The sequence below is a fragment of the Cebus imitator genome, unplaced genomic scaffold (assembly GCF_001604975.1).
Source record: "Cebus imitator isolate Cc_AM_T3 unplaced genomic scaffold, Cebus_imitator-1.0 Scaffold173, whole genome shotgun sequence".
Taxonomy (NCBI): Eukaryota; Metazoa; Chordata; class Mammalia; order Primates; family Cebidae; genus Cebus; species Cebus imitator.
The window spans coordinates 1,495,885-1,502,235 of NW_016107488.1; the positions used below are offsets into that span (position 1 = coordinate 1,495,885).

Sequence of the window (6,351 nt, forward strand, 5' to 3'; positions counted from 1 at the left end):
GGAGTCTATGTCTTAACCTTTCTATATCCAAGCTCAGTGTCATTTTCATCTTGCTTCATCATTTAATTAGATTTACTTTTTTGCCTGGCATTGCATTGGACACTGGGCATGTGACAACCTTGAGTTGCTGTTAGCAGAGGGAGTGGGAGAGACATAAGCCAACAGCAATTATAATTCAGAACTCAAATGCCATTCTGGAGGTGTGTGCGAGGGCATGGGAAGCCTGAGCTCAGACTTCTTCCCAAAGACATCCATTACCTCTCCAAAGGTAAGAAGCCACACAAAGGAACAGATAGCAACAGAAAGCAAAAGCATTTTTGCTTGTGATTGCAATGGAATTACTCTCTTGATGTCACTCAGGTAGGAAAGGGTGAAGGTGAACTTGGGAAGATGAGTAAAGCTCTCAGAGCCAGCACTACATTCACGGATGGCTTGGGCTCTTGGCAAGCCAGCCTTGGCCACTACCCACACCCCTCCCCTTGCCTCTTCTCACTTGGTTCCTGGGCTCTGCCTTGTCTGTACCAGTGTCCTGGCGCTGCTGTCATCTGCTGCCTCTTGTCCTGCTCACTCCTGAGAGGTAAGTCCCCCAGACTCTTCTATGCCCAGCACAATCACAAAAATCTCTGATTTTTATGTGCAGGTTCCTTAAATGTTGCAACCTGGACATTTAGCAGGGTGGTAACATTTAAGGAACCATAATTGGCTGGGTGTGGTGGCTTTTGCCTGTAATCCTAGCACTTTGGGAGGCTGAGGGTGGACTGCTTGAGGCCAGGAGTTTGAGACCAGCCTGGCCAACATAGTGAAACCTTGTCTCCACTAAAAATACAAAAATTAGCTGGGAGTGGTGGCAGGCCTGTAATCTCAGCTACTTGGGAGGCTGAGGCACTAGAATTCCTTGAACCCAGGAGTTTGAGGCTGCAGTGAGCTGTGATTGTGCCACTCCACTTCAGCCTGGGCAACAGAGCAAGACTGCCTCATAAATATACAAAATGAATAATGAATAAGAAGTACAATTCAGGGAGTAGCTTCTAGTAAGTACCAAGACCCAGACCTGCCCTCAGTGTCCATTATGTCCCAGTTCTTCTCCAGGGCCCATTGTGGCAGGGAAGTGTTCCAGGCTTCTTCTGCCTCCCAGCCCAGAGAGACAGTATTTTCTCTTATCTCACCCCTCAGCGCCCTAAAAGGAGAATGACCATCCGTACCAGTTTACGCTTGATATCTCAGTGTTAGTTTCCCTCTCACTCCCCAAATATCCCCAATTTGATGTTCAGCTACATGATCACTTTGTCTAGACATAATTGGCTCTAGGAAGACTAATAGTGAGACTATCCATTCTTTTCTGGGAAATCCCATCCCAACACCAAGGGTCTGATCCAGCCTATGGGGCCTAACAGTGGTCATACACCAAGGGTCTGGAAGTAGTGCATTTACCAATGTCTGGCTCATTCCGTCTTACAAAATACAATATGTGGGCATCACCAGTCCAATCCAGGTTACAGGATGGCAGGATCAATCCTCTCCCTTTACAGTTGGAGTCCAAACAACCTCAAAGTCCAGCCTGACAGAAGCCCTTCTTATACAGCATTCAAACTTATCAGCCACTTGTCCACGGGACAGTTTATGAGCCATGGTTCCCCTTCAAAGATAGGAGCCCCATGGTGTTAGAGGACTAAGCAATTTTAGCAAATATACAAGCAGCTAAATATATAAATAAATAAACCAAATAAGCCTTTGACCTAAGTCCCAACTCTGTTGGGAAAAGAAAGCAAATATCAGCTCTATCAGTTCAGAAGCAAGATTATTTCTGCCTGCAACACTTGGGTGTGAACAGCCACATGCAAAGTGTATCAGACAAGCAAGTTGGTGCTATTGGCATGGAAGTGATGCAAATCTCAGGCCAATTAAAAAATCCAGCTTTGTACTCCCCATTCACCCTCAAGCCCAATCAAACTGAATCAAGATGTGACAGGTGAGAGCTGTAAAGGAACAGACCCTGGTGCCCAGCTGGTCTGGGGGCTATGCACCACATTTTTTCATTCACTCCCCATTCCCATGATTATACTGCAACTGTTGATGCTGCTCCTGCTTTCAAAGCCTCCTGGCACAGGAGACGAGTACTGCACAAGGGAACATTGGTTATGTCTGGGCTGCCCGAGGGCCTCACAGGCTGTGAGTGGCTAAGCTTTCAAGACAACCCAACTCAGCTCCTGCCAGATTTAAAAATTACACTGCCAGCACAGAGTGGCATCCAGATACCCTGAGGGCGTGTAACACTCCAACTTTTCCCATATGTCTGGAAGTATGTGGAGTTTCTCATTTGCTAAATTGGGCCAAGTCAGAAAATTTAGACCTGAGTTCTAATTCTAGCTTTGCTTCTAAATAGCTTACTTAACTCTCTAGACCTTAATATTCTCAACTGGAAAATATAGGAGTTGGCCTAGGAAGCTACTAACATCCCTCCTGCTCTGACATTCTGTGGGACTGCACTTCTCATGGCAATTACCATCTGGTGGTTGTACCTCAGAAAATATTCTCTCCAGGCCTCAGTTTCCTTGTTGGCAAAAGTGGCACCCATACAATAGGCACCTCACAAAAAGGTTGTGGATTTCAAGTGGGACTGTGTACACAGAAGCAGACAGCACAGGAATGCACACAGTAGGAACTCAATAACTGTTCATTTGTAACATCTCCCAGAGTCTCCATCTGTGAAAGAGAAATAATACTTGCCAATCTAGCTTGTGAAAATGTATATAGAGCAATGAATAGAGATGGAAAGTGCTTGGAATTAAGAAAAGCAAATGCAAATGACAGGAGTTATTATGATGTAAAAATGGACTGAAGTAAGAGTTTAAGACAGAAAACGAACAGATTTGATGTGCCTGATTAATTTATTAAACAGGCTAAAATCATAATTAGAGAAGTCTGCTTAAACCTCTAGACTTGTCGCGGATGAGATTTAAAAATGGAAGGCAAAAGAGGAATCTCAGATGTTTCCATGGCTTGCTGGGCCCAGAAACGAGGCCAAGAGGAGAGAGGGAGGCCGAGGGAGGGGCAAGGGTGCTAAAATGACTGTTAGAGAGGGGAGCTGCTGAAGCCAAGGGAGCAGCTGGGAGTAGAGGCGATGACAGCTGAAGCGAAGGGGTTATTTCAGAACTGCTCGCTGTGGCCTCTTTAGCTTTGGCTCTCATTAAAATGAGGGGAATGAGCTAGAGGAAACCTTGCTTCCCTTTTTATGAGAAAGGGTGAGCCTTGTTTGCCCAGGAGAGGTATCACCACGTAAGAGAGTGTGCCTGTTTCAGCTTAGAGGTCCTGCAGAGAAGGAGCACTCATACCCGTAAGCAATGGGTTCTCTCCTGGAGGCCTGGAAGGAAGCAGGTGCCATGGGCTGATCGAAACTCTTGAGCAGAAATCCAGGCTTGGCTACAGGTTATTTCTGTCTAACATTTTATTATGAAAAGTCTCATACAGCACAGTTGAGAGCACTTTTTAGTGAACACTGGCATAGCCCCACCTAAATTCTATTATTATGGTTTTACTATATGTGCTTTGTTGCATCTATCCATCCACCTATCCCTCTAACCATCCATTACTTCATCCTAATTTTGGTGCATTTTGAAATAAATTACAGGCTTCAATATGTTCCCATATAAATACTTCATTTGATGTAAAATTTACATGGTATGAAATGCACAAATACTAAGTCTACAGGTGCCCCATTTTGACAAACATATGCACCTGTGTAACCCAAACCCCCATCTATCAAGATACAGAACACCATCACCTCAGGGTTGGCTACAGATTTGCTGCATGACCTTGGACAAGACCTTGCTTAACTTTGATCTCAGCTGGTCCCCAGCTTTTCTGATCCTGGAACACTTTTTCCAAGTACCACATTCAACAATTTTGTCTTAAACAGTTAAGCCTACAGGGAACCTTGACTATCATTTAGTTTAAGCCTCCATATTATCATCAAAGGAATCTGAAGATTGGAGATATTTATCCAAAATCACTAAACTGGTGACACAGTTACAGTCAGAAATTAATATTTATTGAGCAACTTCTCCAAGCCAGGAAATACACCAGGTGCTTTATACGTGAACCCTCACCACAACCTGCCTCACAGGGCTATTATAAAGATGAAATAAGATTAAATATGCAGAGTGCCTGGCATTGTGCCTGGCACAGAGCAGACACCAAATGTCATCACTGCTTTTCTCTTCAGCCCCACATTTACATTTTAACACATTCATACCGCTGAGATAGTAAATGTATATGCTTCATCCCGTTTAGTTATGACAATAACCCTGTGCATGCTTTAAAGGATAATATAGTGCCTGTTTCTGATCACTGTTAGTGAATGACGATATCACTAAGACTCAAACTCAGTCTCCTGACCTCAAACAGTTTCAGGCAGTGCGATGTAGGAGTTTTGTTTATGCTCCTCCCAGGCCATCTGGAGCTAGAGTGGAAGGGCAATTTGAAAATGCTATGAAGGATATATTTGGCTTAAGTGACAGAAGCCCAACTTAAACTGGCTAAATAGAAGAAAGGGGGATTTATTGGTGCCTACAAGAGAAAGTTTTGGTCACGATCTAGCTTTAGGCATAGCATTGATTGATTTAGGGCTTTATGTGATGTTACCAAAGATCTGACTTTCTCTCTCTCTCTGCACTCCCAGCCCCTCAAATTTTCTCTTATCTTGACTCCATTTTCAAGCAGCACCGCCCTCATGGAGGCAAGATAGCCATCAGCAGGTTGTGGTTTACTTCTCTCCAGATTAGCAATCTCAAAAGAAAAAGAAAATTTATTTTGCAACATCTGGCAAAACTCCAAGGATTGGTTTTACTGAACCAGGTTGCTTTATGTGTCTACTCTTGAAACAATCACTTTTCAAAAAGGACAGAATCTATTAACTGGCCACCATGGGTTATGAGCTACTGCTCTAACCAGAGTTGGGGCCCACCCAAGGTCACATCACTAGCATAAACTCAGGTATGGTTGAAAGGGGCTCATTATGAGTAACAAGATACATGCCTATCACTCAGGAAATTCCAAGGGTTTTAGAAACTGAGGACAAAGACAAAATGTATTTTTTTATTATACCACAGTTCTTATGAGGGGTTTATAGATCATGCCTTAAAATGGGAAGCTCAAATTACAATCCACTAGGGTAAAGTCCAGCTGAAGTTCTTACTGCCTCATATAACCACTAAGAAAATGCTGAGCCATTCCCTTATTCCCTGATTTAATAAAAGATTTGGAGTCAAAGAGTCAATGCATTCATGTGTTGGCCTTCCAAGGAAACTTACCTGAATTGTCTCAGGAATCCTTAGTGCCTAAGCCCAGGGATCCAAAAATACATAAGGTCCATCCAAACCCTTCCCAGGAAGGTCTCTAACCATCTATCCCCAAGGATGCCAACTGCCACGCCCTGCCCCCTTGCAGCACTCTCCTACTTCCCTCAGAGATGTTCAGGCATCAGTGAAATTTTCAATAACAACTCCATTTTAGAGGTGCTTTCCCCCCAAAGGAACTACTATGATGGTAGCCCTTTTGAATGTCAGGCCATGAGGGAGCTACTTCTGCTTACATGGGCCTTGTGGCCATCATTCCTGGGGCATGTGAGGTGGGATGTGAAAGGGCATGTGCTCATAGCTTCCCTTTTTTTTTTTTAGCACAGATGACTGAAATAAGAAAAAGTTGAGGCAAAAATTAGAAGTCAGCAAAGTTTCTTTGGGCTGTCCATCTCCTGGTTTGGTTCCCTTCTCCCACAGCCTTTCCCTTCCCCTTTACAGGTTCCCAGTGACTTCCTCCTTTCACACTACTTCACTGGAGGCAACACAGGGAAGGGACAGGGAAAGGAAGAGCAAAAGAGAGGACAGAGCCCAGGAATGCTCAGCACGGTGCATGCAAGAGAAGCACGAAGTTGAGAAGGACCAAGACAAGTGACTTTTGAGTGAATTGGCATTGATATTGCTTGAACATGAAAATGACATTAGAGAAAATTACTGGAAAGCAAATTGCAGATTCTGCAAAACTCAGTATGTTAAAAAAATATGCATTTTTGCTGAATAAAATGAATTAAAAAGTCATCTTGTTCTGTAATCCCAATATAGACTCAAAAATTGGTCTCAATATCATTGGCAACCACCCAGGTCTGTCCCAGCCACTGTCACCTGGACTCTCCATGCCTATTCTTTCCCCGTCTATGGCATTCATTAAAGAGGCTGAAATTTGTATGGGATCTTAGAGGGTAGAATAGTATGTAGGGAAAGCATCATGAGACAGGAACTCAAAATGCAGGCTCTAGTCCCCTCTGACAGTGATTAGAGTGAATTAGGATTAATCAAA

At 43.7% G+C, this 6,351-nt stretch overlaps 1 long non-coding RNA gene across 1 annotated transcript; it reads left to right on the forward strand.

Moving 5' to 3' along the window:
- The first annotated feature begins 484 nt into the window (after window positions 1-484).
- Window positions 485-6,111, forward strand: LOC108315552. The gene is made up of 2 exons (XR_001829982.2): window positions 485-577; window positions 5,796-6,111. It is a non-coding gene; the product is annotated as an uncharacterized LOC108315552 (long non-coding RNA).
- Window positions 6,112-6,351: the final 240 nt, after the last annotated feature.